At 40.0% G+C, this 14557-nt stretch overlaps 1 protein-coding gene across 3 annotated transcripts in view; it reads right to left on the reverse strand.

Moving 5' to 3' along the window:
* The window catches only part of NEURL1 (neuralized E3 ubiquitin protein ligase 1), a 149705-nt gene that overhangs the window by 67789 nt on the left and 67359 nt on the right, over window positions 1-14557 (reverse strand). The window contains exon 2 of one of the 3 annotated variants that reach the window (XM_039361686.1): window positions 612-688. The exons of the other annotated variants lie outside the window; for them this stretch is intronic. The gene's annotated coding sequence lies outside the window, so the exon portion shown is untranslated. The remainder of the gene's footprint in view (window positions 1-611; window positions 689-14557) is intronic. 3 annotated transcript variants of the gene reach the window in all.

Here is a 14557-nt window from a genome sequence, read left to right on the forward strand (position 1 = left end):
CTTGCGCTGATTTATGTGGACAGGAGATATCAGCTTATTTTATGGGTCATGTAAAGTGTCCGATATCAGCTTTATTGTCTTCCTATTTTAACAAGAGTTCTAGCTAGGAGCCAGTCAATTCTTCCACTTCAGATATGGTATAAACCAAATAAGAAATGTTTAAATTGAATAGACTGCCAAAAAGCACTCTGAGATAAATCAAACTTTTTTTTAATTCTGCAAAAGCTTTTTAAAAGATTTCATCAGAAGTGAGTTCATCCAAAGTAATAACATTGTGAGAAATCCAGCTTATTACCTCTCCTAAAAAAGATGTAAATGTCATTTTAAAACTGGGTTTATCTCATAATAAGTTTTTTTGTAAAAAGGATCAAAATAATATGTGTGGCCTAATAATTTCCATATAAAACTTGCAGTATTAAAGTGTAATACTGACATCAATGCCTGAAGAAACTGAGATTCCAATACATGCCAGGATTTCAGTGAAGTCAAATAATATCTCCTGAGCAGATTTTTGGGAAGAGTTGGATTCTAAAGTTCCTTATACTAGCCAATAACCAAAGCTAAAATAATGCCACAGTGATAAGCCTGAAAAAATGGAAAGTTAAATCTACCTTCCTCAATGTGACATTACGAATTGTACAGTAGAAATCACATAGGTTGTCTTTGCCAAAGAAATATATTCAGCATCCTGTAAATAAATTTAAAATCATGGAATACAATCAGAATGGCATCTCAAAATATAAATCAACTTCTGAGTTACATTCATCTTAATAATATTTCTATTATCCTAGATATTCAGAAGAATTCTAGACCACCAACAGGAGATAAATTCAAATTTACCAATTGAGAAAAGAGTCAGATCATAATCAACCCCCACTCCACTCTGTATTTTCTGAATTAGCTCCTGACTTTATAGTAACCTTTTGGATTGGCTTCAATTTGTAGAATAATGAGACAGGGTGCTAAACTCAGATATGATTAAAATGGGATTAGAAATAGGGATTTCTGGACTTTCTAAAATACATAAAACATCATTAACTTATTTATTTTAGTTATATAGTCACCCATCTCACCAAGATGATGCTAGGTAGTGTAAAGAATTCTAAACCAAAGGCATAATATGATGTGTGTGTGTGTGTGTGTGTGTGTGTGTGTGTGTGTGTGTGTGTACAAAAAAAAATCAGATGCCTGGATTGTATTTAATTTGTATGATAATACAATGTAAAATTCAAGGCTTTCTTAGTATTCAAAGAACCTAATGGTCTTGTGTATGAATTAAAGGAAGAATTAAACCAACTATAAATCTGACATTGTCAAAAATGTGACAACCCTGCATAAAATCTGCCCAGTCAGAATGCACTATACTTGGATGTGTACCTTTATGCACTGAAGCAGCAATTCAATCAATCAAATCTATGGATGTATATTTAATAAGAAATAGATGTATAATTAGAACACAAGCAGAATCCTGACCAGGCATAACCTAACAATTGACCTTTCTGCTGCAGTGCAGGAGATGTAGCATGGAGTCTTTAGATGTCTATAGAGATTCTCAGTCATCCAGGTCATGTTGTCCCAAAGGTGCCTTTTTCAAAAGACAACTGAACTTTCTTTGATTTTCCTTCAAGATGTTTTGCTTCACATTCAAGAAGCTTCTTCAGTTCTGACTGAATGGTGCACAATGGACGGATTTATATTCTTCTTCGCAGTCATCTGGTTGTTAGCACTCTTTCTGAGAGTTATTGAAGCCACTTGGAAGTTTATCTGTACCCTCAGGGTCACCTAAATAGTGCAAATGGGTGTGGAACAAAAAGAGTGCTAATGACCAGATGACCTCAAGGAATATAAATCCTTCCATTCTCCATTCAGTCAGAACTGAAAAAGCTTCTTGAATGAGAAGTGAAACGTCTTCAAGGAAAAACAAAGAAAATGGTTTCTTCCATAGAAAAAAGGTCCCCCAAGGCTCTGTTCTAGGCCCAGTGCTCTTCAACATCTTCATCAACGATTTGGATGAGGGGATAGATGGGGAACTCATCACATTTGCAGACGGTACAAAGCTGGCAGGAATAGCCAACAATCCAGAAGATAGGCTTAAGATACAGGAGGATCTGAACAAACTGGAACATTTGGTGCTATCTAACAAAATGAAATTCAATGTTGAAAAAAAATAAAGTTCTAAATTTAGGCAAGAAAACCCAAATGTACAGGTATAGTATAGGGGGTACCTCGCTCAATAGTAGCAACTGTGAGAGGGATCTCAGAGTCCTAGTGGACTTAGATATGAGCCAGCAGTATACTGCAACTGCCAAAAAGCCAACACAGTGTTAGGCTGCATCAACAGAAGGATAGAATCAAGATCACAGGAAGTATTAATACCACTTTACAATGCCTTGGTAAGGCCACACATGGAATACTGCATCCAGTTTTGGTCACCACAATGTAAAAAAGATGTAGACACTCTAGAAAGAGTACTGGGAAGAGCAACAAAGATGATTAGAGGTTGGAGGCTAAAACATATAAGGAATGGTTGCTGGAATTGGGTACGTCTAGTTTAACAAAGAGAAGGACGAGGGGGGACATGATAGCAGTGTTCCAATATCTCAGGGGCTACCACAAAGAAGAGGGAGTCAAGCTATTCTCCAAAGCGCCTGAAGGCAGGACAAGAAGCAACGGATGGAAACTAATCAAGGAGAGAAGCAACCTCGAACTAAGGAGAAACTTTCTGACAGTTAGAACAATTAACCAGTGGAACAACCAGCCTCTAAAAGCAGTGAATGCTCCAACACTGGGAGTTTTTAAGAAGAGACCGGACAGCCATTTGTCTGAAATGGTACAGTGTTTCCTGCTTGAGCAGGGGGTTGGACTAGATGACCTCCAAGATCCCTTCCAACTTTATTATTACTATTACCATTATTGTTGTTGTTGTTGTTATTATTAAGTTCAGTTGCCTTTTGAAAAAGCACCTTTGGGACACAGTATTTAGATATAGAAAACCCCAGATTAATAGATTAAATCGCTAGTATCAAGCAGCAAGTCTTATTTATTTATTTAAATAATTTTAGCAGTGGTTCCCCTCTTCCCCCTCAAAACTGGGCCGCACAAGGGGCAGGCTGGTGCACACACACATGTGCACATAACTCGACTTGCACAAGTTGAGCTGAACATATATGTGCATGCTCTCTGGCCTGCTGCTCACGCAGCCCAGTTCTGAATAGTGCCTCAAGGGTTGGGGACCCCTGATTTATAGGACTGCCCATCTGTCTCTGGATAGCATACAAATATTTTTTAAAAAACACCCAATCATTAAAAGCAATAACCCACAATGTGCACAGCGAATCCTATTCCCATTCCAGTCCTAAAATCCCCCACACAACAGAGTTTGCCTAACCTGGCCCAGATACCTGGGGAAACAGGCAGGCCTTCAGAGCCTTACAAAAGGCTAACAGGATGGAGGCTCTCTGGCTCTCTGTGGACTGCTATTCCACAAGGCAAGGACTGCTGCACAGAAAACATGACTCCTGGGTCCAACAATATGATGTTTAATGGAAGGGATCTGGAACAAGCACAAGATCTAAAGTGGCAAGCAGAAACAACGGGAGAAAGATGATCCTGAAGTAGCCTGGCCCTGTGCCATACAGGGCTTATTAGGTAACAATCAACACTTTGAATGGCACCTGAAGCCTGAGAGCCTGCACTGGCCCATGGAGGACCAGTATTATACCAGTGTGGCAAGATTTTTAAAAATCCTACTCTACTGAATTCTGGACCAGTCGCAGCTACAAAAGTTCTCTAAGGGCAGCCCCACACATATACAGTGTGTTACAGTAATCCATACAGGAGGTGACTAAGGAAGAGTCACGATTAGCAGGATCTCCCAATCCAGATATGGATGCAATTGTGTCAGCTCTTCCCTTTAAAAATTGGTGCAGAAGCCAAACCTAAGTAATGGCTCTCCCAGGCATGGTTGCACCTGCTCTTTAATTAGGAGCCATGAGCCCAAGAGGACCTCCCTGTTGTACACTGACAAGAGAAGTGCTTCCCCAGGCAGAATTAAAAGTAGAAAACTTCTAGACCCACCAACATTCCTACCAGGGTTGAACTGAAGCCTGTTCTCCCCTATCTAGACCTTCAGCCTCCAGACAAGCACTGGGAAAGGGCCTCTGTGGCATCACTTGGCACAAGGTAGAAATGCATCACTGCCATCAGCATGGTCTGATACTGCACCCCATGCTGGCAGATATCTCACCCAGAAAGTTTATGTAGATGTTAAATAGAATGATGAGAAGTTAGTGTCCTGAGACACTATAAACTTGAACTCTCATCTCCTACCAATACCAAGTAGAACTGACTTTGAAGAAGAATAACCACCATAACACAGTACCTGCCAATTCTCTAAACCAGGCAAGAAGGATATAAAAACTGATGGTATTTAAGGCTTCTGAGAAATCAAAGAGGACCAGAGTAAATACACTATATACCAATCTTGAGCTCACCAAAGGTCATTCACAAGCACAATGATGCTGCCTCATATTGTAGCCAGGCCTGAATCCTGACTGTTAAAGGTCTAGATAATTCATCTTCCAAACTCCTCTGGAGTAGTAGGCCAACCACATTCCTTAAAAGGAAAAGTTGAAAAGTGGAGGGAAAATCATTGGTCCCCTAAGATAGAGGCAAACAATTGCCTCCTTCAAGATGGAATGAACTACCCCTTCACAGAGATGCATTCACCACTGCCTGGACGTAAACACCTGTCACCTCCTATGTGACATTAATTAAACAGGAGGGACAGGAATTTAAAAGACAAGTTATTTAGCCAACTCACAGCAAGGAACCTGTCCATTTCATCAACTCCTCCAGGTTCCAATTCTGAATTAATCCAAGCAACTATATCTGACAGATGGCTAGAATAGTCCCTGTAGGCATCCCCACAATCCCTCTTTACTAAGGAGGCACCAGGTTACTCTGTGGACACTATAAGGCAGGGGTATCAAACTGCTGGCCCGCAGGCCAGTTTTATCATACCGGAGCCGCGCCACTCAATTGCCGGCAATGGCAAAACAGCTCCGATACGTCACGCAACGTCACATGATGTCGCGAGTTTGACATGCCTGCTATAAGGGGAGAGAAATAGCTACATTTGAATGAATCACCTTAAGAAGCACTCTTACCCTCTGGAGTACATGTTTGGTAAGTACAACCTTTGTTTTCTTCCAGCAGTATTCTAAATACATCTTATGGCACTTCATCACTCAAAGATCCTATGAACACTAGAGGGCTCTTTGGGATCTACCTGCAGAGAGAGGCAGCATAGGCATAAGCCAATCCAAGGCCATCTCATTCCAAGTAGCAACTAAGACCTGAGTTAAACCACATACCAGAGTCCCAGAAACAACCCTAAGCTTCCCCTGGAACCCAACAGGACTCAGTAGGAATCTGCAAAATATGTTTGAATAATTCTTGTCTCTCTGCAGGAAAGTGCAACACCTATGCCACAGGTTGGCAACCTGAGGCTCCGGAGCTGCATGCGGCTCTTTGAGCCTTCCCCTGTGGCTCCCAGCCTCTTCTGCCATTTGCAGAGAGAGACAGAGACAGAGAGAGGGACTTGCGCTTCTCTGCTTCTCTCTCTCTCTCTCTCTCTCTCTCTCTCTCTCTCTCTGTGTGTGTGTGTGTGTGTGTGTGTGTGTGTGTAAAAGACAGTAGACTCACAGTGTTCTCTGACAAGCTGAAAAGCTTTTTGAGCAGGGCTCCTCCCTTTGCTGTGTATCTTGCAGGAAGCAGGAAGCAGAAAGCAGGAAGGGCAGGAGACAGCTAGCTAGCCCAGCTATGCTGACTCAGGAATTCTGGGAGTTGAAGTCCATGAGTCATAAAAGAGCCGACGTTGCCTATCCCTGAGCTTGTTGGAGAACAGCTTGAAGCCAGCTTGCCAGGTGAGCAGAAGATCGGAGACAGGGAGAGAGGGGGGAGAGAAAGAGAGAGAGAGAGGAAGAGAAAGAGAGAAAGAAAGAGAGAGAGAGAAAGAAAGAGAGTGGGGGAATAGGACTGGCAGACCAAGGGCAGAAAGAGAGAGAGAGGGAGAGAGAGAGGTAGGGATGGGATATATATAGACCATCCGGTTGGCGATGGACCAACACATCCAGAAAGGCTAGAGTACCCTGGTTCTCTTCCTCTGCTGTAAAGCAGATGTCTGGGTACACTGAGTTTAGCGCCTCCATAAAATCAGCCTTATGTTGTTTCTTAATAATCACAAATGTATTGTCCACACACCAGACCCAAAACTTAGGACGGAATTCTGAGGTTAACCAAGTGGCTGAGTGGTCGCATCAGTCATGTGGTAGATAGTAACCAAACCACAGTGAGATCGGCTGGTGAATTTCTAGAAAAGGTCAAGCCCCTAAAGGTGAAGGGGGATGAGGTGATGGTATCTTTTGACGTCACCTCACTCTTCACCTCCATCCCACAGGACTTGGCAGTTACGACCTTAAGAGACTGCCTTAATTAAATGGGACAAGGATATCAGGATTCCCTATATACTGACAACCTAGTGAAGTTAACAACATTATGTTTATAAACGTATTTCACCTTCCAAGGGACCACGTTCGAGCAGGTCAAAGGAACACCTATGGGATCTCCTATTTCAAGCATAGTGGCAGAAGCCATTCTGCATCGTTTGGAAACCATAGTGATGACCCAGTTTCATCCTAGGTTTTGAGTGTATGTGGACAATACGTTTGTGATTATTAAGAAACAACATAAGGCTGATTTTATGGAGGCGCTAAACTCGGTGTACCCAGACATCTTCCAGCAGAGGAAGAGAACCAGGGTACTCTAGCCTTTCTGGATGTATTGATCCATCACCAACCGGATGGGATTCTACGTACAAAAGTATATCGCAAACCGACCCATACTAACAGGACTCTCCATTATGGGAGCAACCATCCAGTGGCCCATAAAATCAGCTGTGTAAGAACATTGTTCAAACAGATTGATTCACATTGTAATACAACTAGGACCAAAACTGAGGAAAAGAATCACCTCTTTCGAACCCTACTGGATTCATTAGGAAGTACAGCAAACCATACAGATCCTGCAAAAACTTGCAAGAAACTGACAGGACGACAACACAAAATGTGCATATCTCCCTCCCATACATGAATGGGGTATCAGAGGCAACAGCCAGACTACTGGCCCCCTTTAATGTAAAAGTGGCCCATAAACCAGATTTAAGATCATGTACCCAAAAGATCCACTTCCCAATGTAGAAAAATCTTCCATAATCTATAAGATCAAGTGTAAAGACTGTTCCTGTAACTATGTTGGGGAGACCACAAAAAGGTTAAAAACTAGGATGCATGAGCATGCACTAGTGGTTAGAAAACAGGAACAGCACTCACAGATTTGGACCCATATGAGCAGTCATGGGCATGAATTTGACCTTAATGGTGCAAAGCCCATATCTAGGGACACTACCAAGGGAGGTTGATTACTTAAAGAAGCCTGGCTTTATGATGACTCTAATATGACTCCATTAATCGCTATATAGAGCTCTGCCTGACATACCAAACATTCAAGGTATGGGAACAACAACATCGGAATCCACAACAAAGACAATTGGCACACCCCCCACGAAATCAGAGGGAAGGAAAAATGGAGGAGATAGCCCATCTATGTGACAAGGAACCTACAAGGGGAACAGAGAAAGAACAAGATATTCCAAATATGCATCTTTTAACTCACCCCATGAAAAGGGGAAATACCGATGGGGGTGAACAACAAGGATGGCTGGACGACAACCCATGGGATACCCGCCCCAAGATCCCCGCTAACATGAGGGGAGAGATGAGTTATTCTATCGACATGAATAAGAAAGGAAAACGTAGATCAACGATGGAAAGTGATATCATGGGACCTTGTACGCATGCAAAAAGGGCAAAAGAACTGATGAACAGTGAGGGAGGATTGAGAAACCCAATATGTGATCAAACAACGAAGAACCTCAAGAGGAAGGGGACAACTAGAAGTGGTACAGCATACTCACGGACACCCGTAGAGGAAAGCAGTGTCCTTGGTTGGAAGAACATATGCAGGAATGCAGCCACCAGAGATTGTGCCGATAGGCATCCAGAGCCACTTAATACACCCCCTCCCCCAAACGTATACAAGCACAGTCTAACCAAGGAAGGTCGGACAGATCCCGGAACAGAACTAGAAAAGACGACAGACGCAGGAGTAAGTGAGCAGAAACAGAGAGCGGTTGGATCCAGGAAAAAGGAAACAGCAACCTCGGAGGCCACCAACATAGTGAAGAACAGGGGCCGTTTAAGAAACCAGATAGAGAGAACTGAAGGACCGGTAACTAGGTCAAGGGGCTGAGCGCAGAGCTGCCCGGCAACATAAGAAGGACTCCCATCAATCTTGCATTACGCTCTGATGATGTCGGTAATGTTGACCGACGAAAGGCTTAGCTTTTATATTAAACAATTTTGTTTTTAGTACTATCCTGGTATTTGGATTATTTTATGGTATGGATTTATCCAGAATTTGCATTTTTAGCATAATTAGAGACTATATATATATATATATATATATATATATATATATATATATATATATATATATATATATATATATATAGCATAAGGTAAAAAAGGACATATGCAGTGTTATTTTCATTTTAGATGTCAAAAGGGTCTCTCTCTTTCTCTCTCTCCCTCCCTCCCTCTCTCTCTCTCTCTTTCTGCCCTTGGTCTGCCAGTCCTCTTCCCCCACTCTCTCTCTCTCTCTCTCTCTCTCTCTCTCTCTCCCTTCTTCTGTCTTTCTTTCTCTCTTTCTCTCTCTTTCTCTCCCCCCCTCTCTCCCTCTCTCCGATCTTCTGCTCACCTGGCAAGTTGGCTTCAAGCTGTTCTCCAACAAGCTCTTTTATGACTCATGGACTTCAACTCCCAGAATTCCTGAGTCAGCATAGCTGGGCTAGCTAGCTCTCTCCTGGCTTCCTGCTTCCTGCTTCCTGCAGAGACACAGCAAAGGGAGGAGCCCTGCCCAAAAAGTTTTTCAGCTTGTCAGAGAACACTGTGAGTCTACTCTTTTTTACACATACACACACAAACACAAACACAGAGGGAGACAGAGAGAGAAGCAGGGATGCGCAAGTGCCTCTCTCTGTCGCTGTCTCTCTCTGCAAATGGCAGAGGAGGCTGGGAGCCACAGGGGAAGGCATGTGGCTCTGGAGCCGCAGGTTGCCGACCTGTGGTCTAGTTTAATGAAGAGAAGGACAAGAGATGACATGATAGCAGTGTTCCAATATCTCAGGGGTTGCCACAAAGAAGAGGGAGTCAAGCTATTCTCCAAAGTGCCTGAAGGCAGGACAAAAAGCAATGGATGGAAACTAATCAAAGAGAGAAGCAACCTAGAACTAAGGAGAAACTTCCTGACAGAATAATTAATCAATGGAACAACTTGCCTCCAGAAGCTATGACTGCTCCAACACTAGAAGTTTTTAAGATGAGATTGGACAACCATTTGTCTGAAATGGTATAGGGTTTCCTGTATGAGCATGGGGTTGGACTAAAAGACCTCCAATGTCCCTTCCAATTCTGTTATTCTATTCTATTCAATCCCAACCAGCATGGTTAAAGGTACGTGACTGTGAGGGAACACAAGGTTGCCTATATTTGCATTAAGCAATCAGCCATTGATATAACCAATTCTGTGATCAAATTAATAGCAGCTGAAATATTTCCCAACCCTTTCTGAACAAATATGCATTCGGCAACCAAAATGTTCTGAGCCAGTATGAGGTTGTGGTTAAAATATTTGACTAGAACTGGAGAAACCATGTTTCCCTAGTTCCATCTTTAACCATGGAAGTTTATTGGATAACTTTGAGCCAATCTTAGCTCAACATATACCACAAGGTTTCTATTGTTAGGAAATTTATGGACAGAGTACTATTTATATATGCTGTCTTGAGCAATGAAAGAGAGATATAATTCCAAAAAAAAAAGGAAAATAACTTTTAAAAGTTTGTTATATGAGTACATTTGTTATGTTCATATTATGGTTAAATCATATGGTTTTTCTGAACACACTTTCCATTACTAAATATTCTTTGGGTCATTATTTGAAACCTATATTTAGGGCATAGGTATTTTCCTCATATTCCAGAGCAGTTTTGCTATTCTTTATTTTAAATTGTTACCCATATTTAAGCATTACTTACACTAGGAGCAGGTGAAGACTGAAAAAGAGGAAAGCTCAGAATTATCATCTGTATGTTGATCTGCATTGTAGCCAATTAAGATATTGGGACAAAGCAAGTCTGGTATAGTCACATGTTGGAGCACATGGACAAATATTGATGCCAAGATTTTAAGGAGAAAACATTAACCTTTTTCTTTTTTAAGATTGGCACTGAAAAGAGAAAGGTCTTCTTAGGCAAAGGTAAGAGCATGTTTTTTTCTTCATGCAGGACCTTCCTTCAATACTGCAATAATTAATTGGAACTCAGAGGCATTTAAGGCAAAAGACAATAATGATTGCAAAGTTGTCCAGTCCAATCCATCTCCTATCAGCACTCCTGGAAACCTGAAACAGGAAAAAGAGGGAGAGGAAAAGAAAAATCCTGCCAGCCTAAAACAATTTCTCTCACTTATTCCCTCAATGTCTCTTTACAAATGGTTAAAAAGCACTAATAAATTTTTATTCACTGGCCTAATATACATTTGATGAAAAATAAAACAGTATAATAATTATTTCAAATGCAGAGTAGTAAAGTGACAATAGCATGTCTTCTATTGTAGATTGAATAATTGAGTTCATTTAGTCTCAACTGCCACAAATGCTCCTCAATCCACACCTTTGAAACTAGACATTTTAAAATAAAATATCTCCATCAATTTTGCTATTTACTGCTGCTGCTTTATTTGTAAACCACCTATTCAATAAATCCATAACTTTCTCGATCAATTCATTCCAATACTAAATTGCACAATTTCCTTATGTGTCTAATCACACTTGGTCAAATGAAGTATTCGATTCAATTTATTTTTATTTATCTTAAATTGCTTTCTCTGTACTAAAAAAACAAGCTTCTAGTCCTAAAAAAAATTATGCCGGTACTGAATTGTCCTCCTCAGGATAGACAGCATTTCATTCCAACGACACATAATGAATCTTATAAGATAGATACAGTCCTGAATAAAACATCATGTGTATAAAAAAATAAGAAGCTGCAATAATATATGAATTATTGGCCTTTGACAGTAGGATTTCTGACTGATTTCATCTTACTCCTTTCAGACATTAAAATGCTCTTCTGAACATTAAATGAACATGTATGAACTTCAAAGTACATACTAATCAACTGTCACAAATTTCATGAAACAGTCATATTGTTTTAAAGCGTGTTTCCACAATTAAATTTTACAATGGGAAAATCCTCCAAACAATTGAACTGAATATATTTTTGAATGGTTTAATGCTATTTCAGCTACATTCTTCTTTTCCTTGGGAGTTCTTGGGGACATGTACATATGATGCCCATTTACCAGTACAGGATTGGTCATCCTCCTATTATTGAACTTGTGATTGGTTTTCATCCAGTTAAGATCAAATTATAATAGCAAATTATACACAGGAGATTCTTATTTGCTTGTGCAAAAGTTGAGAGAAGAGACTGAGTGGGGCCCACTCTAGCTACATTTGATGAAGTTCCAATACATTCAGCCTGAGGCATAAATTATAAATATGTTTTTCTTAACTGCATTTTGTTATGCATTGAAAGTTTAAAAAAAAAGATGGAGAAAAGGAAATAAATGGATTTTTAAAAATTATTTATCAGAAGCTGATGCAAAGTTGCAGATACATTTAGTGCTATCTGGTTCGAACTGTGTTGTTTCATTGTACTTCAAGTCAGCTTAATTTCTTGTGGCCTAGATATGTCACAGAAATGATTTGCATGGTTACATTACAGCTGGTTTCATGTGAGGCCCAGCACTCCACTTCAAGTCCCAATGAGGACATCCAGATACTGCAAACTACAGAGAAAAAGTAAAGTTGCTACCCAGGTAAACTGAGTTCCAGTTGAATTATATTGGCACACCAACACAGTTTTCTGAACAGAGCACACTACTATGCCACACATTGCCAAGGCTTTCTTTTGCATTATTACTTTTTTTTTAACAGATGGTTAAATTTTGCTCATAAGTCAGGGTGGTTATCACCATTGACCCGGCTTAATTTTACAATCGTTTTACGATGGTTGTAAACAGAGTCACCACAGTCATTAAATGAATCACATGGTCATTAAGCAAATGCAGCATATGCAGTGGCTGTGTTTTGCCATTTTCTGTTGGAAAATCACAAAAACATTGCAACCAGATGCTGCAACCAGTCATAAATGTGAACTGGTTTCCAAACACTTGAAATTCAGTCATGTGATTGCAGGACATGGTGGCACAATATTTTATGAGTTGGAAGTCCTTTATAGGCCCTAAGGCACTCTTTCCAAAGCCATCATACTTTTCAATGATTGTTAAGTGACAGGTGGTTTAGTGAGGACTACCTGCCCTTTCCATTCTAGTTTATAGCTCTTATATTTCCTAGTAGCCTTCTACCTAACTAACCAACCTCAACCTGCTAATTTCCAATCCCAGATAGAATCAGTAAAATGTTTGTGCTAGCCAGAAAGAAAGGGATATATAGAATTGGCTGCTGTGTAATTTATATAGCAAATCTATTGTTTAGTTCCCTAAAAAGAGGCTACAATCTTACATAAGGTTATTTGGAACTTATAGAACACACTGAATATAATAATAATAATAATAATAATAATAATAATAATAATAATAATAGTAATAGTAATAGTAATAGTAATAATAATAATAATAACAACAACAACAATAATAATAATAATAATAATAACGTTGGAAGGGACCTTGGAGGTCATCTAGTCCAACCCCCTGCTCAGGCAGGAAACCCTACACCATTTCGGACAAATGGCTGTCCGGTCTCTTCTTAAAAACTTCCAGTGTTGGAGCATTTACTGCTTCTGGAGGCAGGCTGTTCCACTGATTAATTGTTCTCACTGTCAGGAAGTTTCTCCTTAGTTCTAGGTTGCTTCTCTCCTTGATTAGTTTCCACCCGTTGCTTCTTGTCCTGCCTTCAGGCGCTTTGGAGAATAGCTTGACTCCCTCTTCTTTGTGGCAGCCCCTGAGATATTGGAACCCTGCTATCATGTCCCCCCTCGTCCTTCTCTTCATTAAACTAGACATACCCAATTCCAGCAACCGTTCCTTATATGTTTTAGCCTCCAGTCCCCTAATCATCTTTGTTGCTCTTCTCTGAACTCTTTCTAGAATCTCAGCATCATTTTTACATCATGGTTACCAAAACTGGATGCAGTATTCCAAGTGTGGTCTTACCAAGGCATTGTAAAGTGGTATTAATACTTCACGTGATCTTAATTCTATCCCTCTGTTAATGCAGCGCAGCACTGTGCTGGCTTTTTTGGCAGCTACAGCACACTGCTGGCTCTAGTGAGACTCACTTCTGACTAGGTTTGATGATTTCTTGCTTGTATTGGAAGAGCCTTTTTTTTTTTCTTCTGTGGCTATTCAGTTTATTTTACCCCATTAAAAAAGGGGGAGGGAGAGAATATGGCCCTCAAAACATTTCCCAGAATGGAAATATAAAAAATCCTCTGCTTCTGAAGTGAACATAATGAATAAGCCCAACAAAAATTCTTTGGTTGCCATTTGTTGGATATATATATGAAACTGTTTCTAGGACTTAAAAGACAGTACATACTTGAACAAAATAATCTTTGTTGTTATGCTATTCAAGTTACATTGAAATAGCCAAATCTTTTTGATCCAGAAATGTTCAGCAGACACAATATAATTCTTATTATGGATAGTGCTCATTTAGTGATCTCAGCTTTGCTTATGATCTTACTTCAGCTTTCCTTTGCTTTTCAAACTAGCAAAGGTTGTAAATGTTAGGATTGGAACCAAAGTTATATTTTCATCACAGTTGTAATTGAGAACAGCTACTAAACAAGGACTATTTGTACTGCCTCAGATTTACTAAGACCAGAGACTACAAGGGGAACATTTAAAAATGTTGAGTCTCAAAAACATTTAAGCATGTTCAGAGTAAAAGACAAACCTGTAAAAAATGTCTTCCTGAAATCATCCCAGCACTTAGGCCAGATTCTGAAATCCTTAAGGTTATTTTTGGTAAATCCGCATGTTTGTCAACCTCAATAACACCATCCACATATTTTGATCCAGAACTCATTTTATCTGTGACAATTATTATGTAACATATCTGGAGAGCAGTAATGTGGGCGGTTTTTAGCCCAAACTATGGACACTTGACAGAGAAGACCAGTCAAAAATATAAGCTATTAAGTGGACATAGAAGAAATAGATTAAGCACAAGGAAAAAGTGCCCTGTATTCTATCTTGAGACTTCTGCTTATTCCAATTTATAAATGTTCCTAAAGAAGCAGAAAATCAGTGTTAGTGAGATACTGCTGTTGACTGCCGTAAGTCTCATA

The sequence above is a fragment of the Crotalus tigris genome, unplaced genomic scaffold (assembly GCF_016545835.1).
Source record: "Crotalus tigris isolate CLP2741 ecotype Arizona unplaced genomic scaffold, ASM1654583v1 scf7180000019328.220996217465:2438092, whole genome shotgun sequence".
Lineage (NCBI taxonomy): Eukaryota > Metazoa > Chordata > Lepidosauria > Squamata > Viperidae > Crotalus > Crotalus tigris.